A 24,147-nucleotide genomic window follows, 5' to 3' on the forward strand; every position below is an offset into this window, starting at 1 on the left:
ATATACGTTTACTGTGTTTATATATACTGCGCGCTTCAACGATTCTGGGCTGCTATATTTTCTCTCTGGTCCTTTAACTGATTACGAAGCAGAAGCAACCGCTCACTTTCCTGATGACGGTTTACGCCATTAACGGGTACCCTCGGCCAGACGCCACGTCGCCGTTTTACTCGCAGGTTGATCGCTTCAGCCGTTGTTTTCACGATTTGTAATTATCTCCCGCGTTAGGCCAAATAAACAACAGATGGAAAAGCGTAACTATTCGACGTGATAGAATTCAAGTAATAACAAATAACGAAACGGACAACTCTGAAAAGTGGAGGGAATGGATTAAAAAAGAAAATGAATAACGAAACACAAGAGAATTGTCTGAGTAATATTATTGAAAACTAAGATGATCTATAAATAAATAAACATAAACTTTGGGGAAAAATAGTAAGAATGAGGCGGAGATGTATCCAAAAACGAAGTCGGGAATTGTAAGAGGCAACTAGAAAAAAGAATAACAACCCGCTTGGAATATACAAACAAATAATATTGCTAACATGTGTTATGTATCATAGAAGTAACAATAAATAGACGTAATGATAAATACACAAAATAAATAAAATGCAGTAATAAACAGTGATAAAATGATTTCCTTTATTTTACTTATATTTAGTCAATAATAATTTTTTTAAAAAAGTGTTGGTCTAGTGATGGTACGATTATAAATTTTTCCGGGTCCGATACATTTACCGATTACATTCTAAATTTCTTATTTTTTTCATGCACAATAAAAAAAAAAAAAACTAGAGCGTCAATGAACGCAAGCAAACAGCAGGAAAAATGAGAAAAATACGCTTGAGCTACAAGCAGAGGGGAAATATATAACATGCATTTCAAATATTTAAACCCGGCAATAATATAACCCCAAGCAAGTTTAATCAAACACACGATAAAATATGACTCCGTGTTCGAAAACACTGAAGATAATGTGAAACTCAGAGGATTCATTAATAAAGTTAAAACACTTGTAATATTGAGGCGTATTTTTAAAAAAAATGAGCAATGATTCGAGCAATTCCACGATGGGAAACGTGATATAATCGTAAAGTAGAGAAATAAATCAATCCATACACATAAATAAACTAGTCGATTATGGTTGCGTCTGTGTTATTGTTATATATTGTTAATATATAAACCAATAATATCGCTAACATGTGATATGCATTATAAACTGTATGTAAATTTTTAATAGATAAATTATTGACCACTAGTCACATAGCACTGAAATTAAAGGAAATAGTAATTATATATCAAGTATGGTTTCTAATTAGTAAACTATTTCCTTGGATAGATGAATAACGCATGCATTCATATATTCACAAGTTTAAAACTAAACTGCTCATTTCATATTGCGGACATATATTTACTTCTTCTGGCACATGCTCCAATTCAATGCAATAGATATATCTGTAGGAGACATGGCTTGATCACGAAGTTTGTTTTTTGTTTCTTTTTGATTCTGATACACCTATGTCATTCTTAAATATTGAAATCACTACTCTATATTAAGTGCAATAATAATAAATAATAATAAAAAATAAATAATATCAAAACTTCTGCGCGGATGAATATACAGACGACATCGCAAATGAAAATAATTAAAAAAATATAACTTACTATAAACTTAGAAAAAATAAGTCAATGAGAAAGAAAAATTTACAACTGAACTGTATAATATCGTCGAAAAGACAGAGTAATAGAATACGCGGAGGAATAAAAAGCGAGATGGCGTCGACGAAAAAGAAAAATAAGAAATATATTAATAAAAAAATCGTAAGAAGAATAGATAAGTAAAATAATATTAAGACATAACGAAACAGGAGCAGATAAAATGATTATAGAACATCTGTAATAGCAGAATACGTAATATGATACGCAATTGAATAAAATATGCCGTTTTCTAAACAGAAAACCGCCATAAAATGAGTATGTCAGATGAGAAAAGCAATGCAATATCTGTTCATATGGAAAAGGCAACATACTTGGAAACCAATAAATGTGAAGACGTCCTCAAAAATAAACATGCCAGAAGAACATTTTTTTATGAATTCAAACAGTCAGCTGCTGGGGGATTTCCAAACCTTCCCCAAAGAACTAGGTGTCAAATTTACCTAGTTTTAGCAAGCAACGGACAAAAAAGGAATAGTTATAGCATCAGCCAAATTCGCTCGATACATAAAAGTAAAAATGAACACACACACACACACACACACACACACACACACGCACCCACCCACACACACACACACACACACACAAACACACACACACACACACACATATATATATATTCTTCTGAATAGATTTATCTAACAATCAGCTGGTATGGAAACCTGTGATTATAAGATTTACAAAATATTACCGGTCGTAATCTTCTATGTATTATCCCATCTAAATAGGCATTGCTCAATATACAGGATATATGCCCAACTTGACTTTCTACTCTTTGATGTGGATTATCCAATATACAGCTTGGATCTCATTACCTAACTGCTTTAAAGGACAGCTACTTTGGATTTTACCGCGCAATTTGGAACTAAAACTTTATATCCTTTTCTTCAATTTCCCCTGCTATGTGACTTCTATTTAATCAATTTTGATTATGATTTTCCATGTCTAACTGATTTAGCAAACAGGAATACCATTATATCTATTTGCTAATATTTTCTCCTCTGAAGAGTTGGTAGGCATCGAAAACCTATAGGATAGGAGATAAAATTTCTAAAGTATTATTTTTCTTATTTGGAATAATAAAAAAAATATCCTTGATTTAAATGACGTTTTTTGAAAAATTTCATTGAATCACTATAATTTGTTATATTAATATAAATTAAAACACATATTTGCTCTGCAGTAGTATTGAACACTCTTTTCAGATTTTTACTAATTACCAGTTTTACTATATATATATATATATATATATATATATATATATATATATATATATATATATATAAGTTTACAGACATATATAAGATACAATCCTTAAGAAAAACAGTCATTATGAATTTGGGATGAAAGCTGCTTTCGTAAAGATATGTAGGATCGGTTTTATTTAGCTTACTTAGTATAATTCAAAGAGGGGAAGCAACCCCGCGTGACGGATTAGACACATCCAAATTTTGATAAATTTAAATATTAGCTATTTGTCATCCAAAATACAGTTCCCAATTTATACTCGTTTTAATTTAATGCAGGCTAACGTTTGATGTTATGAGCATCTACCCTATTTGAAGACAATCCTATAAGCAGGTGAAAATACTAGAGCTGCTGTGTTGCCATTTGTGAATAGATTGTGTACCATGCAGTAGTTTATGTTAGGTATTAGGTAATACCTAATAATAATATACTTTATGTTAGGTATTAGGATGGCATATGTGTGGGTTATGTCAAGCCTTACTCTTATTATTGCCGGCAAATTATATTCGTCTTTTATTGCTTCGTTATTTCCTGCTCAGACAAAATATGCCGACCTAGTTTGCATATCTTCAAATGCCATCATGAAACGTCTCAAGAAAGAAAAAACAAGAGTAAACTCAGAACTTCCTTTTCCAACGTGCATCCTCACTACCAGGTTTCCTTTTCCAACATCAGGGGCTTACGTTCCAACCTTCCCAAGGTTTAAATTACAAGCGACCTGATACAAACCTATTGTTCCTGTGTGAAACTGGCATCGGACCGACAGTTTCCTTTGATGACTTCCCTATAAAATGATACTCTCACTTTACATCATAATCCGACCCCCAACATCGCCATGGACATAAATTATGTGCCTACGTAAGAGACAGCTTTGAAAATTTGTCCTATATGTGCTTCAGACTAGAATTTGCTCACTGTTCCGGGTTCATATTTGCCTTTTACCGCCCCCGCAACAGCAGTGCTACTATCTTTAAGAGTATCTTTTTAAAAATTCCGAACATACCGTATGTTAACCCTCGGATAATATTCACGTCTATGATGGCTTCAATGTTCATAGCTTTTAATCTTATCAAACACACCGGGTGATGAGGGGAGGTTCTGTCATGATTTCCCCATTGCTTATTGCCGATATAAGATTGTTCACGAATCTACCCGTGTGCCCGACATTGATGGTCAGTATGCAAGACTCCAAGGCTTTTTAGTTACAACTTTCCCAGAGTTGTCTTCATCTTCTATGCCGTCCCCACTGGGATTTTCTGATCACTCTGTTTATTCAGTTAAGCTAAAAACAAAATGTAATAGGTCTTCAGATATATCTTCCCATATTACATTATACGGATATTCTATCACAGTCAGCTTCCGTACATTGATATCGGATATAATTCTTCGTTTCATGTTTTTAATTAACGTGCCCTCTCTAATACCAACCCTGACTAAGTGGTTAATTGTCGGTGTAGATCGCTTCATACCCTCCCAGAAATTTCGGCAAAAATCTTACAGTCAGCCGTGGTGCTCTCTAGAATATGCTGCTACGTTTGCACACTTTTTTCTACTGCTGTAGAATATATGTACTGAAACGAACGATGCTTTAGGATTGCCAGCAACCATTATAAAAGAGTAGTAAAGAACGCGAGAAAGTCGTATGCTCAGTCTGTCTAGTCCAAAGTAGCCGAACAGAGGCTTGATACCAACAGGGTCCTTAACCGAAGCTGTCTTCTTATCAACCATTATTAATGAACAAAAAATAATCTCATCGGTACCAGACGAAGTCAAACTCTTTTTTAAGAACTTTGTAAAAAATCCATTCCTATGCAGACAGGAAAACTAGATAATTAGATAAAGAGGAATAAATAACTCAATGAGAAAGGAGAAATTACAACTGAACTGTAGACAGAGAAATAGCATGCGAAAAGGAATAAAAATCCAAATGACGGGGGAAAAGAAAAAATAAATATATTAATAAAACACACGCAAGCAGAATAAATAAGTGCAATAGTATAAGGGCATGAGGAAGAAGGAGCAGATAAAATAATATAGAAAATCTGTAATAATAGAATACGTAATATGAAACGCAATTGAATAAAATATGCAGTGTTCTAAGAAGAAAGCTGTCATAAAATTGATATCGGTCCGATTGAGTTTTTTTTTCTTCTTCATAATGATGTAATGATGGGTCATAGCCTCTGATATCTCCTTAATAAAGCAATGTTATTGGCGACAATTTGGAATTTAATAACAACATTCAAAAAAAAAAAAATAGTAAATAAACAAAAAAAAAATGATTTTATCATTTCTCAACATTTTCAGGTTTTCAAGTTTTCTTATTTAAATATATATATATATATATATATATATATATATGTATATATATATACAATATATATATATATATATATATATATATAGAGAGAGAGAGAGAGAGAGAGAGAAGAGAGAGAGACTCTATTCAATATATTCTGGGTAAAGAAAACCGAATATCTTGATGTTTAATTATAAAATTACATCACATTCGGCAATGATATTTCAATAGGAATGCCATATCCGAATTCATTTGATAAAAAATTAACGTTAAAGTGATTTTCCGTAGATCGAATACTAATCCAGTTTAAACTCTTGAATATGCTTTTTCGACGGAATTACATAGAGACCTCGAGTTCCAACTCAAATGTCGAAACCTTATATATCAATCACTAAAAACTGTTAAAGTGTAAAATAATTAAATAGGAAGAAGTGAAGATCAAATTAAACTTACTAATTTCTTTTTCACTGATTTGGTGGGTCTGGTATTCAGAAAAAACAGTACATTAAGTCTGTTGCTTAAAGTTATACCTAACTTACTTTTTTTTGATTAAGGGATTTGTCGGATTTTTATTCAATGCCAATATACATATACAACCATAAACCATATACTTATATTCTGTGAAAAAAATAACTTTATGTAAATCCTAGTTTACTAACATTACTATGTAAATACCTATACGTTAAATTAAAGGAATAGAATTTACTGAAATAGGTTAACATGTAGTTTATATATAAAACAATAGCTTATTTAATAGGTTAATATGATTATATGTTATTTCATTATGTACTAGTTGGACCCGTTAACCAGCGTTAATCGGTGGAAGCCTACACTTCTCCCGAAAAAGTAAGAACGGTTGTTATTGGTGGCCACTGCATTCCTGAACAATTTCGGACACTCGCGACTGTGGCGGAAATGAAATAATCTGTCTTTCACTAGCGGTCCGTGATAGCATGCAGATACTGTATGAATTTAAGAACATCAATTAAGAGAATGCGTAAATAAGTATGAATTATTAAAATTACGAAAAAATGTACATTAAAATAATAATAGAATGTAAAAACAGAAGTTTTATATCCTCACTGTATATGAATTGGTTAGAATGATCGAAATCAGTGCTAGTAGTCGTAGCTGTTTCCGATTGGTGTTAAAGTTTCTCCTTCTTTTCAACTCTTTCACCAATAGTATGAAATTAATTTCCAAATTAATGTCGTATTATTTTAACGTGTAAACAGATTTACAACTTTTTACTTCAGTTCTTTGAGCATTGGCATATTAAGAACATACAAAATCCCCATGCTAAGAATGGTTTTCGGGATAGAAACCGCCAATCTCCACATCTTAAGAACGGTATTCGGAATAGACACCACCAACAGCCATGTGAAGAATGGCTGTCGGTGTACATAACCTGCTTTATTAGAAGAAAGAATAATTTCCCAAAATTTAACCATGATAATCGTTGCCAACACATCCACCCGCAAATGCTAAAAAAAAAAAAAAATTGGGGCGGCAATGTCGTTAGTATGGGGGTAGATACGTTTATCGCATGTGCGTTCGAACCTGGCACCAGCAGTGTCTAAAAGTACTTGTCTACGCGAAATTAAAATCTTTTCTTAATCAGCATAGTCGAAAACTACAAAAGTCATCATTCTAAGGAAAATTATTGAGGTGAAATGAATGTAAAAACTTATAATAAAAATGAAGATAGTTTTAGATCGTAATATATATATATATATATATATATATATATATATATATATATATACACACATATATATATATATATATATATATAAATGGAATAATGTGATTTTCAGATGTAAAGTCCTCAGCCGTTCCCGGCACTGACTCTATATAGACCCCCTCCTTAAATCGTTTTCTTTTGTTTTCTTTGTATTTTTGTAAACTGTTTCAGTCATTTCTATGACTGGCCTTATATACCTCCATTTCTAAAATATACGTAAAACAAATTGAATTTTATATCATCAACCGCTTAAGCTACTAACAGTTTTGATTTAATATGACCCCAATTCCTAAAAAATACATTATCATACTATTTTACACAATAAAATCTACTCGGCGTCCCGACCATACGTAATAATAATAATAATAATAATAATAATAATAATAATAATAATAATAATAATAATAATGATGATAATAATAATAATAATAATAATGATAATGATAATAATAAATTATAATAATAAATAATAATAATACATAATAATAATAATAATGATAATGATAATAATATTAAATAATAATGATAATGATGATAATAATAATAATTATGATAAATAATAGTAATAATAATAATGATAATGATATTAATAATAATGGTCATGATAATAATAATAATGATAATGATAATAATAAATAATAATAATAAATAATAATAATGATAATGATAATAATAAATTATAATGATAATGATGATAATAATAATAATTATAATAAATAATAATAATAATAATAATAATAATAATAATAATAATAATAATAATAATAGGGATTTTTCTTTTTTCATTTGATAAATGGTCAAATTTTACATTTAAATTAGACAGACTTTCAGAGTTTCTTTATAAATGACTACTTTGACTCATGTCCTTCTCCCTTACATCTATCTCCACATCCTTGTCTATATCACTATCTTTTTAATTTTTAGTATTAATTTTAGTTTAGATTGAGATCGGGATTAATTTTCGTATTATCTATTTCATAAGGGCCAACATATCTTTCTTGTAGGGGATGATTTTGAATTGGCAAAATACCAAAATTTTGTCACCACTGTAAAAATAACGATATTTACTACATGTACCGTATCTAGTTTTCATTATACTTTGGGAGTTCTTTAAATTATCCTGTGGTATTTTGAAAGCATTGCCCATTTTTTAAAAAATCTTATTCATAGTCCAAACGGTATATCGCATTCTTTTCCGTCAGCCATTTTTAAAATGTTTTAAAGGACCTCGAACAGCATGAGCAAAAACAAGTTCGAAAGGAATAACACCTAGAGGGTCTTGAACCGCTCCAAACCAAACTGAATCCCTTAGACCCAATCTTTTTTTATATAAATAATAGAACTTTCCCATCATTGATGTTATCGTTTGATGAAAACTTCCAAGGGCACCTTGTGATTCAGGGTGATAAACACTCGATTTGTATTGTTTGACGACAATCTCACGCTTAACTTGCTGAAATAGATAAGACATATCATTTGAACCATGGTCTGATTGAATGGCTGAAGGAATTCCGACGTAACAGAAAAACTTCGTTAAAGCCTTAACACTGGTTTTAACTCTAATATTTCTCAAAGGGATAGCCTCTGGAAACCGAGGTATCATACGAATAATTTTCAATATATATTGGTTTTCTATTTTTATTTTTGGAAGAGGGCCAGTACAATCAAGTAGTACTCAATTTAAAGGTTCTTCAAATGTTTGAATTGATGTTGCGGGCCAGGCGCTATTTTTTTTATTAGGTTTCCCTACCACATGACATGTTTGACAGGAGTTACAATGTCTTGTTTAAGTTTTGGCCAGTAGAAATAATTTAGTATTTTTTCATAGGTCTTATTTATTCCTAAATGTCCTGACATGGGAGTATCATAGGCTATGCTAAGAATTTCGTCTTGTATACTGTAGGGACCACTATTTCGTTCATAATTCTCAACTCCTCATTTACACTGGCATCCACTGGGCGCAATTTTGTAATTAGGAGACGATCTCTCATAATAAAAAAAAAACATTCTCTAACTTTTCTTGCTTCTTCTAAAGGGAGTGGTTTATATTTTAAGAGATGCAATTCATGGTCTTTCTCTTGCTCACTGACGAGTTGATTACGATTCATATCGTCTTTTATTTTTTATTTTTTTTGCTCCATTTTCCTTTTTGCGAGGATTATTATTATTCGATATAAATGTTTCATTTAATTGCAACCGACTATCTGTTGACGAATCTTAATTCTTGGGCATTTGTTTCTTGGCTCTCACCCTAGTAAGCACACACTCAGAGTATACGTCGTTGTCTTCTTCAACCAAAGATTCTTCACCTTTTCCTATCTTCTCGCAGACAATTGATTCTGCTATTACCCTGCCACCTGCTAAATCGTTACCTAACACTAACGAGACCCCTTTAACTGGTCGGTTTGATCGTACACCAACTATGACAGGACCATTCACTATTTATGATTTTAAGTAGATTTTGTGAAGGAAAACCTTTATTACTCCCAACTCCACGCCTTGTAACAAAACAAAATCACCGGTGAAGGTTGGTTCTGATAATTAAACTGTGCTTTCTAGTCGTACTGTTTGAGACGCACCAGTGTCTCGCAAAGTTTGTATAGGCTTAGCCTCATCAGGATCGTTGCTTTAAAAAAACCTCTGGGATATAAAGGGTCCATAATTTCTCATACAAGCGTTTTCGGTGTTATCGTCACCAACTGCTTTGGAGAAAGGTTAAGGAGTGAAATCGTTTTGACTGATTTAGTAAAGGCATAGCGTTCAAAAGTGGTATTTTCTTCTCGATTTCTTTTTTTTTTTAAATTCTGCAGTCATATATGATATGGTTATCCTTCTTGCAGTATGCACAGGAGATGTTTTATCCCGTTGAGATAGAACATTTTTGTGTATCTCTCATTTTCTTTTGTATAAACGTTCAACGATATAACTTATCCTGGGGTTCAGACGGTATTTGTTTTGTAAGCCTGATTGGTTTTCGGCTATATTATTTTTTTCAAAACTTCAATGAGTTAGTCTATATGTATCCGTTATGATTGCGGGCTCGTTTATACTATTTATATTATTATTATTATTATTATTATTATTATTATAATTATTATTATTATTATTATTCATTTATTTATTTATTTATTAACAGTTACGTGTTAATTTAAAGCTTTTGTTTACAGATTAATTAAGTTAGACGACGATCCCCCATTTTGTCATATTCAAGAGGTAACAAGTAAAATTATGAATGATATAACATATGATTTTAGACAAATTATATTGATACGTTCCTTTATTTCTCACAATAACAAAATAAACGAAAATATTTGCCTACAATAATTTCCAACAATAAGAAAACAAATGAAAAATTTGGTTAACAGAAGATACAGTTTTTTTTTTTTTTAGAATTACTACTATCAATTCAACAAAATAACATCGGCTTGGTTAAACACAGAACGAGGGAGTGGAATCACAAAGGAGAAGGAAGGTAGTAAAATTTTAGAACAGCAAGCAGGCGGACATCGAGTGATTATTCACTCTATTATTAATGAAATTCCATTACAATAAGATTCCTTTTTTTGTTTCTATTTTAAATGTTCGGTCAGAAAAAAAATTCAAAAATCTGTTGACCACTAGTCCAGAAGGAATTTTCTGCAACCTTCCGTTGGTTAAGGGGATGTAATTTCTTATTTTTTGTGTGTGGTTTGTATTCTTTCGGCTGGACTTGAATCAGAGACCGGATTTACCTTATCGAGTGCAAGCTGATAACTGATCTGCTTCCCTTTCCACACTAATTTATATGGAACCATAACCCATTCTATGTTATTGAAGCAGCCTTTAGGGCCTTGTAGATCATTATAAAACTTCTAGATACTTCTAACATTTTTATTATTATACTCTGAGTTTTAAACTATTTCGTGAATAAAACCTTTTAGATTTGATTATTAGGGTTGCCTAGAATACTTCAGAACACAATTTAAAATGTTTTATTGAGTTTTATTATTATTATTATTATTATTATTATTATTATTATTATTATTATTATTATTATTATTATTACTACTACTACTACTACTAGTAGTAGTAGTAGTAGTAGTAGTATATAGAACTGCTCCCTCGTAACATCATCAAGATTTTTTACGTTGGACTTAAAGACAACCTGATGTACATGAACGATCTGAAACCTTGTGCAAGGGCCGAAAAGGAATTAGAGACACTAATAAAAACTACCAGGATCTTTACTCATGATATTTTAAAGGTTTATATGTATGTCTAACTTGTTTTCTTCATCTCTTGTGTAATTATGTTTAACTCAGAATGAAAAAAGACGGTTTATATTTCAATTTTTAGTCTAACGTAATACGTATAATATGACTACATTTTAAATTCGAATAAATGTTGGAGTAATGTAACTATGTATGGCTATGAATAAAAAAAACGGGGATTTCATGTGTTGTGACAGGGCTTAATAAAGTTTCGGCGAAATATTTGCTACGCCCTGTGTGGGATTATGTTTTTGAGAGAGGGAATCAAAGGGAATAAACTACAACATTTATAAAACTGTAAGGAAATGCGTTTATGCCTTCGGGAAAACACGCTACAGAATGTATCGGAAATTGTAAGTCTAAATTATTTACATAAGAATTGCCTCCTTGTTGTTCAGTACCGTTCAAATGTATTTTAATATCGAGTCTATATATATATATATATATATATATATATATATATATATATATATATATATATATATATATATATATATATATATGTGGGTGTGTGGGTGGGTGCGTGTGTGTGTGTGGGTGGGTGTGTAAATGTTCGCATGTATGTTTCTATAGTATAACCTAATATTCACAAATGAAGAAAATGATATTTGATTTAGCTTTAGTGTTATATACAATATACAATACACTCCGACAGATTATGATATTACGAGTTAATTTGTATATATATATATATATATATATATATATAAATACATATATATACATATATATATATATATGTATATATATATATATATATATATATATATACTAGCAGCAGTACCCGTCGTTGACTGGGTTCAAAAACAGTCTACAGGAAATGGGTTGTGATTGATGAAAGTATCATAGGTTATGAAAAGGAGGGGGTTGTAAAGAGATAGGTTTTTATATTAAAAAAATGTTACCCTAAGCAAAATATGATAAAAGTAAAGATAATTTTCGCGAAAATATATTTTTTATATCAATTTGTTTCCATTCGTAGCCAAGAGTGCCCAGGAAAATTATGTTTCCTTACAAAGAGAGAATGTGATACATATAATATTATAAATATGCATAAAATAAATGTTACTATAGGCAATAAAAGTTATATTTATTGTAGAAAAGATTATTGGTTTGCATTTTAAGTAGTGTGTAACTTTTTTTTTTATTCACGAACCGGTTTAAAAAATCAAAATGGCATCAAATTATAAATTGAGAGCCCGGTTTTCAATTTGAAGGAGGGGCACTTGAGCATTCTGTGTACACAATTTAAGAGAGTTCCGTCAGCGTAAGGAATACTTATAAACATATTTTAATGCTTTCCGTTATTTTAATCTTGAGGAATATTCGATTATGGCATGTGTAGTTTATATAAAAATTCCTTTAAGTAGTTATCACCTCAAATTTTTTTTTAGTTTCGGCTCGCTGAAATTATTTCAAATAAAGAGCATTAAAAACTATTTCAAAATAAATAAAAAACATGAACTGAACTTTTATTGACTATGGTAACATTTATTTCTTCTATATATATTTTTGCGGGTAGTCGTTTTTTGTTGTTTTTTTTCTGCTAAACACTCTTACTAAATAATATCGACGAAATATCGAAAAAAAAAGAAACAAAAGCAGTTTAGAAAAATAATGAAGCTTTACTTACTTTAGTAAAATAAACTGAAACAGCAAAATGGGATATATAAAAAGTAAACACGTAAGTACTTTAGTGTTTTAACGCAAAGACTCGATATAAATATGAATAAGAAGAAAAGCGCGCCCTTTTCATCGTTTCAGTTTTACAGTATTGGACGGTGTAGTATTGCGTCGTCGGATTCAGGGTTGTACAATTGTAATGGAAAAAAACACGCAGAAATGGTTGCAATCAACTTAATGCCTTCTAGTACACTGACAAAAAAGCTTAAATAGATATATAAATAAACATAAAAAGGTTATGTAAATGTTTTAAAAAAGACTCGTAATCACGTGAGCAGGATTTTTTCTTTGACACGATAACAAGTAACGTTCTTATTTTTTATTATTTTTCTATTTATCTATTTTCGAAAGAGTGCCACGTGCAAGTGGAGAAGGAAAAAATATGAGTTATGCAAAATTTGTGTCGAGAATTGTGTAAAGTTTCGACTTTTTTCGGGGGGGGGGGCTTTCACTTTAATAAAAACGTGAATTTATGAGGTGAATTTATGAGGTGAATTTATTCGGCACGATATGATTCAACTAAAAAAAATATAAAAGCTAACGTGAATTTAGATTAAAGTTAAGGTGTAATTGTGGACCCTAACCCCTTTTAAAAAACCTTGTTAAACTTTGTGACATATTTACATTCTATGGAGGCCAGGCGCGAACGAACACCCAATAATTTTCTTGTACCATATTTCTTCACACTGAAACATAATTATCAAAGTATACTTACGGAAATAGATATGAAAAGTCTTTGTTAAAGTTTGTGCCATATTTCCATGCAGTACAGGCGCGAACGCATCCCCTACAATTTTAGTATGTCATCCCTATTTAAGTTGAAACATAGTTATCAAAGCATTCTTATATACATCTATATTAAACACCCTTGTAAACGATTTTTTTTCATTTTTTATTTCCATACTTTGGGGGCCAGGCGCGAACGCAGACCCCATAATTTTAATGAACCACCGTTCTGCCAGATCAAACATGGCCATTCCTGATCCTCGATACATCTTCTATCATTATATGTAATCAGTATTTTTTTTAAATATTCAACCATATAGGAGCCTATTCGTGACCAGACCCACACACGTACACAAACACACACACACACACAGACGTTCAGCTTTATATATATATATATATATATATATATATATATATATATATATATATATAGATATGCTGTATCGTCGATTGACTACTCACATATACACATAATTAAGATCGAACTCGCAGACACACTGATACACTAACATACACACATAAGTAAACACATCTTTCTATGTATGCGTGTCTCATAGGTCTTTTAATAATTGCTGACTGCATTCATCAATAAATAACAAATTGTTTCGATTTGCTTCATCTGTGTCTCTTATTTCAAATTCTCCCTTAGGCCTTTTAAACTGAATCAATAAGACTCTTTGTAGCTTCAAACATCCTTGCAAACAAATCTCAATCAGTTGGCAATCGTCCAAAATTAATCCTTATTCCTGTTTCATTATCGAAATCTTTTTATCTAGCCACATTTTTATGATTAACATCTTCAAATAATTCTAAACAACGATGAATTTATAATAATAAATACTAATAACTAAAAGAAGGATACAAAACCTTGAAAAGGAAGTAACAGAAAGGGAAATGTAATGAAAAAAAATAATGATATAAAATACTAAGGCATTCCACAAGTGCTTTACAAGCGAATCTAATCGATAATATAAATTTCACTCGTCTGTTTAAATATATGTATGGATGTTTGTATGTCTGCCTAAAACTTTCGACAGAAGCGACGGATTTCCCCGAGATTTATATAATTTTGGAACTCATCCTTTTAGACTACAATATCTAAAAATTAGCAAAAATCATCAATTCATTTACCCTCAACTGGACACGTTTCAACAGGGAGGGGTCGTTTTTTTCGCAGATATTTTCGAATGTTATCGCTTTATTTTCCATTGAATATCGTAAATTGTTATATATTTGTCACTTCCGGTTTGGCGATGGGCGCAATAGGAAAGATGTCGCGTTTTTTCTCACGTTCTTTTTCTCCTACGCGGTACAGATTCGAGTCTTCCTGCCTGCTCCCACTTTATCTGCTCTACACACACCTCCAAACACCCGGGTGCGCCGGGTATCAAGGCTAGTATATAATAATTATCAGTACGCAAACAAAACTACAAACAAATAATGAATATAAATGGAACCAGGGAAAGTGAAACTACTATAATTGATCAGAGAAATCGGCTAAATAACACTTTTCACAATTCGAAACACCGATATCGACTGTAATTGAACCAACAGCAGCCGGTCTCTGGTATATCCTTGCGTGTCACCCTTATCTCAACTGACTGCCAATAATAGATATTCACAATCATTTTTGTAATAATTTCTTCCTAGTTAATTCATAAGTAAGCAAGTGACACACACTCTCTGAGACCGAATATATTCTGTGTATGATGACATAGTTTATACTGCTACACAGTATAAACTGACAGCTTTTGTAGAAGTATCGATTCCCCTTACTTGCTATTGATGAAAATTATTTTGAGTCTCAAGAAGCATTACGTGTAACATTGGTTTATGTATGTTAATTAGAATATGTTGGTTAGAAAATAGTTATTGTTTAACTATAAGACTGATAAACAAATCATCAGAAATAACATCAATGAAATATTTGAAAATATTTAGAAAAGTTTATTACAATGCTTAACTTATATATCTATCTTTGGCAATAAAGAATATGCCAGCAAAAGTTTTATTGTCCGATTTCCTATCCGTATGATATCATAGTAATGAATTGATTAATCCTGATTCTAAAAATAAAAGCAACATACGCAATTTTGCCCATCACGACAAATATTTATGTATTGAAAATTAAATTTTTCCCCAAATTCTGTAAAATATTGAGTAAAGAAACAACCTATTATTGTAATTGAAATTAAGCTGAAAAAAATAGACTAAGGAGCATTTCGATCTATAATCTATATATATATATATATATATATATATATATATATATATATATATATATATATATAAGCGAAAATGTGTGTATGTATGTTCGCTTTTTGTGTATGTCTGCAAAAGTATTTTTGCGTCGGCCTTCTCGCTCGGCTCGCTTCTTCTTAAAACTTTTTATATCACGTCTAAATGATAATATCTACGACTTAAGAACGAGAATACCGTGTGTATTTAATTTGCCAGGCTTTCACGCGCTATATTTTCCAGATATTTCGATCACCGCATGTTTCTTTCGCTTTTCAGTGTAAAACAAACGAAAACTGGCTTGCAGTCGCGTCATGTTTCAAGGTCAAACATCCCGCGACTTAAACTTCTCGCCTCTGTTAATATAATTTTATAAACTTTAAATTAAGATGCTTTTCATTCCTCTCCTCCCGTCACCGAGATGTTTAGGTCCCAGGGTTTTTTTTTTCCCATTTCGTTTCCACCTCCATGTCAAAGGTTCGGGGTTCAATCCCACTTTCTTACTAAAACTTTTTTTCTTGTACACCCCCAAACCCTCGGAAAACGTTTTTTTTTTTTTAAACAGGGTTGTTTTGATCACCATCCCCCAATACACACATTTACAAATACTCGGGTCACGTCGGGTAGCCCCCGCTAGTAAATTATAAACCGACTGATGTATAACAACGGATTAGTATTTCTAGAATCTTTCGGTTATCGGCTTGGTATATTAATTTAATCTACTAATTGATAACGTGTACGAGGCATGCGCTGAACATACGGAGTTCGTTTAACTCCTAAAGAAACATCTGTGACACAGAAGTATAATGTTTGAAGTGATGTTTTTTTTCTATTAATATGAATTTTCTCTTATTAAAAAATAAAGGAAATTATACCTAGCCACCTGTTAGTTGATTTTACTGCCTGGTATTATCATTGTGTGGGATCGAAAGTATTTTCTTGGACTAATGCCTGAACCAGAAGTAATGAAAATCTTTGTAAAGCGGCAAATTCAAATTAACTTTTAAAGTTTTGCTTGGAAATTCTTGAATTTGACAAAATTTAGGCTTAAATGAATACTGTGATTTGCTAGTAGAAAAATAATATATATTATATATAAATATTAGATATTTTTTAAATCAGCGCACCAAATTTACTAATAAAGATGAATTCGGAGCTTGGCAGCGTATTGTGTTTACAAATGTAAACTAAAACGATTTCATATATCGTAAGCAAAACAAAGGGAATCTAATATTCAGCCACAAAGACATTCAATCTTTCTCACGTGTTTTTAGATATTTTTTAATTTGTTAAAATAAAAATTACATGAGCTCCTCTATTAATTAGCAAATCAAATCTAATGATTATTTTTTCTAAAATTAAAAAAAATAAATAATTTTCTACGACATTCCCTAGTCGACCAGCCGATTTTATATTAGAGCAAAGCAGCATTCCATAGCCTTTGAATCGAAAAATTATTGTCAGACGTATTCCAATGCATCAAGATACTTTATGGACTTTACTAAATGATTCATAATAGAAATATATCAGGATTATTGGAGATTGAAATGGACCTTTATTTTAACATCATCCGATGCAATTAGATACAATCCTATCTTAACTCTTTTGTATGTAGTTTCACAGAATTTTATTATATGTAAATCTGTAGGATATCAATTAAAAATTAATTTTGAAACCCTGCTGAGTCATCTTCCAGAAATGACATTTTCACGTAAAATTATAGCGTTGGTTGTGGTGGGAGGAAAAACACAGTAATGACGATTTTTTTATTAGTAGAACACGAGTTGCTTAATCAATAACCAAGACAATATATTTATATATTAGTTTAGAAAGCCTAATGATCGATTTTCCAAAAAAAAATACTTCATATTTTTGCAATTATTATTATTATTATGTCGTCGGTGGGAACAGAAAATAATCAATCCAATATTTGTCGAGAGTTTGTGAAACTGTTTCAGATATGCATTTACATTACTTGTCCGAGGGCAGGTACAATTATTTAAAATTGCGTTGTATATTAGCCGTCCTAGGAAAGGAAAATAACACGATTCCATATACGAGATGTAAATTGTCTGGCATAGGGAAGATAAAATTGTTTCATACATATGTTGGGTAATACTCTTCATACACTTTTGATTCGAGATTGCTAATGATACATGTATATATATAAAATCCCTCTCTCCTAAGAATAGACATGTACAGAATTAATTATTTTTTCTTATTTATTATATGGTCAACGGCAACGTCGTGCGGTCTTGTTAGTAAATTATTAATAAACAATTATCAATATATCACGTCAATTTTTACTTTTATTTTTCAACTGATCTTGTAATTTATTTTTTTTTCTGTTTATGCAGCATGCAGCTGGTTGCTAGGCAATCATTCAAAGTTCACAAGGCACCAACTAAATTGTCTATCTAGCATTCTAAGCACCCATTTAAGTAAAATCTCTTTATCATCTGCACTTGGCAAACCAGATATGTTTGATAGGCACTTTCGTCATAGATTTGGTTGCACGTATAGTATATAGAGTAAAGAAGATGATGGAGATGTTTGATTTTTGTTTATTTTGTGTATAAAATCTATATTGTTTCTCCGTTCCAAAAAAAAACATCGTATGGGACACTGAGTTTTCTGTAATGCTCAAACCTTTTATGCTACTGCGATTGCTTGTATTTCTATTGAATTAGTATTCGATTTAAGTATATTTTTATGTGATTGATGAACCCCAAACTCACAGAAATATATTTGTACCTGCTTTATTTAATTGTACGTAATCAAAAAGTAAAGGGTAAACACTTCAGCTCTATGTAGGATACATAGTGTTATTTTAAAGTTCTCAGTTATCAATCAGATATAAAGAAAACAGTTTTTGTGTCTTTATATGTATCTTAACCGTATTTATTTTTACATGGTTCTTGTTTCTTTTTCGTTTTGGTTAGTAAAATAAAAAAGGCAAATCTTATTACGTCCTTTAAGCATCAGAGGTATTTCCGAATTATGTTCACTCATGAAAAATGCGTAATCACTGTCTAATGTTTTCATATACGTTAAAGTTTAGATTAGATTACTTTTTAACTGTTCACCGTACAATGCTTTGACAATACTAAATAAAGTTACGTCTTGCAATAAATTCGTAGACATTGCAGCGTTTTTATTTCTTTCATTTTTTTTTCCTGACTGTTTCATGTCGGAGAACAATCAAAAGAACGCGGGGAAGTCAAAGTCAGACGCTACTAAAATGGCGTTACTTACAAAGCATTGAATTCTGCTATTATTGTGACCGCCATTAAAAGACGAAAAGGAAACAAATAACACTTTGTAGTCTTTGTCGGTTTTTATTTCGGGGTTTCGAACAAGAAAAGATATCAAGGGGCCCGTTCGTGTTTTGTTTATAAAGCACAACGGACCTTTTGACCTTCTCATACTCTCACTAATCGACCAAATTTGGATTTTGTGGGAGGGCCCCCAATTATTTGTCTTCTTTATTTTAGTCGCTGTTTTTAAACAGTCATAAGAGAGTATAAATTTCTCACACGCAATAGATACATTTATTAAGAATATAGAAGCACACAGCAAATTGTAAACAATAAAATATCAGAGTTAATTATCTTTAATATTAAACTCAGTAACATACTTATATATGCATATATATTGATGTAGGCATGTGAATATATGTGTGAACTCCGAAAATCACAAAGGCACAAACACGCTGGCAATCACCGACACCCACAGACACACACACCCACAGACACAGACACACACACACACACACACACACACACACTCACACACACCCACGCATATATATATATATACATATACATATATATACATATATATATGTATATATATATGTATATATATATATATATATACATATATATATCTTTTATAGGAAGCAGACATATTTTGTACATACAATATATCTCGTAAGTCTGTAGTTTAAAATGAGTATGAAATTATTATTGTTAGCACTTGTTATTTTTATGGATTCACTGCAAATTTCCTGCAGTTAAACATTATTATACGTATATTATTTTAAATAAGACTATTAATAGTAGAACACGAGAATATCATCAATCTTAATTGTTGCCGTATTAGTAATACTACCATTTATTTTCTACATGAAAAAACTACGAAGCCGAATAAAAACGAAGCAGTTTTAACCAATAATTCCAGTTTTCAGTTTTTATTTAATTTTGTATTATCGTTTTAGTATCAGCAACGTTCTATACTCACTTTTGAAACATATGAAGTAAAAATTACGACTACACGACAAATAATCGAATATAATATTGTTTTCTAATATGGAGGATTGTGTTTTATACAATTTTTTTTTAATTCATATTTGGCTGGTAAATGTGATGCCATTATAAGCGGTGATCAAGAAGCGCTAGAAACCTAAATTATCGATATAATATTTTCTTGTTGATTGTTAGATTGAATATACTAAATAGATAGTAACATTTACATGCAAATTAAGTTAAGTAAATAGCAATTTATATCAACGTAAAAATGCTATTTATTTTTCTAGTTGATATATATGAATAATGAATATAATCAATCAGTTCAAATATCTCTGTTTTGCAAGGTAGTCACCACTTATCAAGGCAAGATTCGAGGAGTGGTCGCCAAAACAGAAGGGTATGGATCGTTAGTAATGTTTTAATTAAGGGCGCGAATTAACAAAAACATTTTTATATTGGACTTGATAACAAGCATATTTTCGTCGAATAAGAACCAGCTCAGCCGATTAGAGTCCACAGTAAAATAGTTTTCGGAAGGAAGCTGTGTTCGTGAAATCTGCATTTAGAAGTAGGACTAGATCTAGGTTGCAGTAAAATTTTGAAGGTTGTAGTAAAAGATGAGTGTCTTTTGCGAAACATCTGCAAGGTGACATAATTAATAGAATCTTAGAGAAACACCTGTTACTGAAGTAAAGATTAAGTAGAGCCAGTCTCACGGCGTCTTTCTGCGGGGAAAGGTTGTAGGAGACAGAAAAAACCGTCTGCTACTAGGTCTCGAAATTGGTTTCGCACTCTGCCAAGGCGCGTCGAGTGGTCCATCCTAAGATGTGGCAGCAGTACTCCATTTTAGGATGTAATACGCTCTTGAACAGAAACAAAACCGATCGTGGGATACCTTCTTGGGCGGGAGAATAACGCAAGAATACTGTCATTGATCCTTAAACGTTTTATGTTGACTATGTTTTTCTACTTCGGATAATACAATATCCGTCGATAAGAAAGTGTTAAAAAATAAAATCCTTCATTTTATTTTTAAATTTTTCGTGATTTCTGGGGTCACTTTCTTGTAATCTATTGAAGCTTTGGAAGGTGCGATGATGTAAAAACAACGTAGGATAAAGAAACATTTCTGTGTTATTAGTACTGAGACACAATATTTTATTAATAAAATTGTAATATGGAAATGGAAGAGTATTTCAAGCAATTGTTGATTTAAAAGTGAGGAACTATATTTGTAAACCACATTTAACGTGCAAATCTTTTCATTGAAATAGCATAATTTTTTTTTATTAAATTGTATTACAACTATTTTATATATAGTGAGTTCCTATTTGTCTGCCACACAGCCTTAGAAAATTAGCTGTGCTAGATAAACTATTAGAAGTTTTCTCAAACTCACGATTTTTAAATCATTACTTTAAAATATTTTCTATACTTATTATGTGATTATTTTATTATTCATAGCCTAATCCTACTGAATCTTGCTTTATTTCTTACAATAAATATCTACTGACATAATATTTGCGGTGGAAATACATCCTTTATTAAGTTCTGGGTATAATTGATAGCATAGTTTGACTAATTATATTTCAGTCGTAATATTAAATACTTTTCTATAGTACTGAGTGGAACGATAAATTTGTCGTCCTAAATAAAGCAACACACCAGCTTTATTGTAAAACTTTTATAAATTCAAGTAACTTGGTTATGTAGTAGAGCTGACATCTATTCAATGCAGCTTTTTCAATCTAAGTCATTGCTTCGATACGTGTCCCGAACTAAGTGCATGTATTTCCCACAAACACCAGCGGTTTCAGCGAATACTCGGCAGATGGCGGCGATCACGGTGGTTGTTGTCTTGTGGAGCTCATGTTGATTACTTATGACCAGCGGGCTGAGGTCGAGAACGGTAGGGGGCAGTGGAAGAAAAGTAAACACCCTAGCATTCCTTTTGAAGCCAAGCCTATGGCTTATTGGACTTATGGAATTGCGCTGAGACCTGCGGCCACACTCGTTAGCATCCAAGTATACATTGGTGATTAATTTTAAACCGACTTCGAAGCTTAGAAGTAGCATGATATGGTCAACCCTTGAAACTTCACCAAATACAAAAACCCTGACCGGAAACTTCGTTCAGCTGTGCCATCACACGTGGAATCGTCCGGATTTTCCTTTTGCGGGTACTGGCAATGATCTTGTATCGTTTATTTTCTCATTAAACATTTTGTGGATATCTTGTTATGCTTTCCGGGACACATAATCGATTGTTTGTGCAGGACATCGGTTTTAGTTAGAAGGTCACCTATTTGTTTCTATGTCGTACCAGAGCTGAGTAACATTTTTAGAAACTCTGTTTCTTTAAAATGCATTCATATCAGAAATCAATGTGTCATCGACACACGGAATTCTGATTTAATCATTTTGTTTCCGACATGTTCTTAAATATAATATTTTTTTAATTATTCCTCTCTTATATGTTTATAAGAAATCAGAAGCTCGCAGTATTAATGTTGAGGTCTCTTATGGTTACACAGTGTGCCCAAATATTTTCCTGATCTTCCTTAACAATCTTCTAAATAAAATTCTTAAACCATTCGTAGTCATTGATGCAGACGACACTACTGCCTATGAAAACACTTAAAAGGCCGGTAGGGTCAAGATCCCTCTGATTGTCGTATCTTAATTTCAACCCGTGGTAAAACGGGTAAAATGTTGGCTGGTTAATTTTAATGCATCTAAAACTAAGTTTCTCTCTTTTTATCCTTACACATTTCGCTTCTATTGGAATAAACGGATCTCGTCTTCAGGACACTCCATGTTAAGACAAATTTGTTGGTGGGACCTTAACTCATTCTTTTAAATGCAGCACATACGTGAAATATGTTGCCAAAGTCACTGAAAAATGGTTAAATCAATCTAGAGCTTTAGTAGATATCTCACTGCTAATGCAATTCTCTACCTGTATAAGAGCCACCTACCTCTCCTGCCTTGATACAGTTCAAAACCGATTTTGTAATCTAGTAAGCGATGCCCTTTTCTCTCCTTGAAGCGTCGGCCTCACAGAAGAGACGTCGCGAGTCCGTCTGAATTCTATCGTAATTTTCATGGCAAGTGTTTGACTGAGCACTAATCTGTGGTTCCTCTGTCCAAATCCTTCACAAAAAAACCCACTTGTCTAGCCAAAATCACTATCGCTATATTCCTTCACCCTTGTTGCCTGAATCTAAACGTGGATCTCATGACCAAAGTTTATTTCCTATAACAGATTATCACTGGTCTGCTTTCCAGCTGTCTACAATAATGGCATCAAGTCCAGCGCAAAACATTACCTTATTGAACCGACCCGTAAATAGTGTACTTATACCAAATTTATACTACAAACGATAACCAAGCTACTCTTTCAAGGACAAAAAATACACACATTAACATTATTATTTGCTAGCGCTTTATAAATATCAGCCCCGAATTTTGTTCTTCATATTTTTTTCTAATATGTTCAATATTCTAAACATGATATATAAAAAGAAGGGGTCGTTTTACTTTGATATACCCATTCTTTAGTAAGATAATGTTATTCGTAAGAGAAGTTCAATATTTATATTGTTAAACTGTTTGTGTCGATGCTTGTAAGGATGAATATGTTTGCGCATTAAATATGTATTTTGTATAGACCTGGATAAATAGAGGTAATATAGCTATGCAGTTAAATTGAATGAGCTGCTTTCGAAATCCTCAAATTCTAGGCAGATTAGAAAATGGAACTGACAATAATATAATGAATTATTTAAAAGCAAATGCGAAATTTCTCCCTTAGTAATATGTAAATCGCCTCCCCCTCTATTCTTATCTTACGCTATACATAACTTTTTACCATATATTAAGAGATGTAGTAATATTGCCAATTTAATTGATATATTTTGTTAGGTAAATGAATGCTGATGCTAAAAATGTATAAACATTTTGACCCTCCCTTTACTTAAATAATCA

The sequence above is a fragment of the Euprymna scolopes genome, chromosome 9 (assembly GCF_053919585.1).
Source record: "Euprymna scolopes isolate OS-2025 chromosome 9, ASM5391958v1, whole genome shotgun sequence".
Lineage (NCBI taxonomy): Eukaryota > Metazoa > Mollusca > Cephalopoda > Sepiida > Sepiolidae > Euprymna > Euprymna scolopes.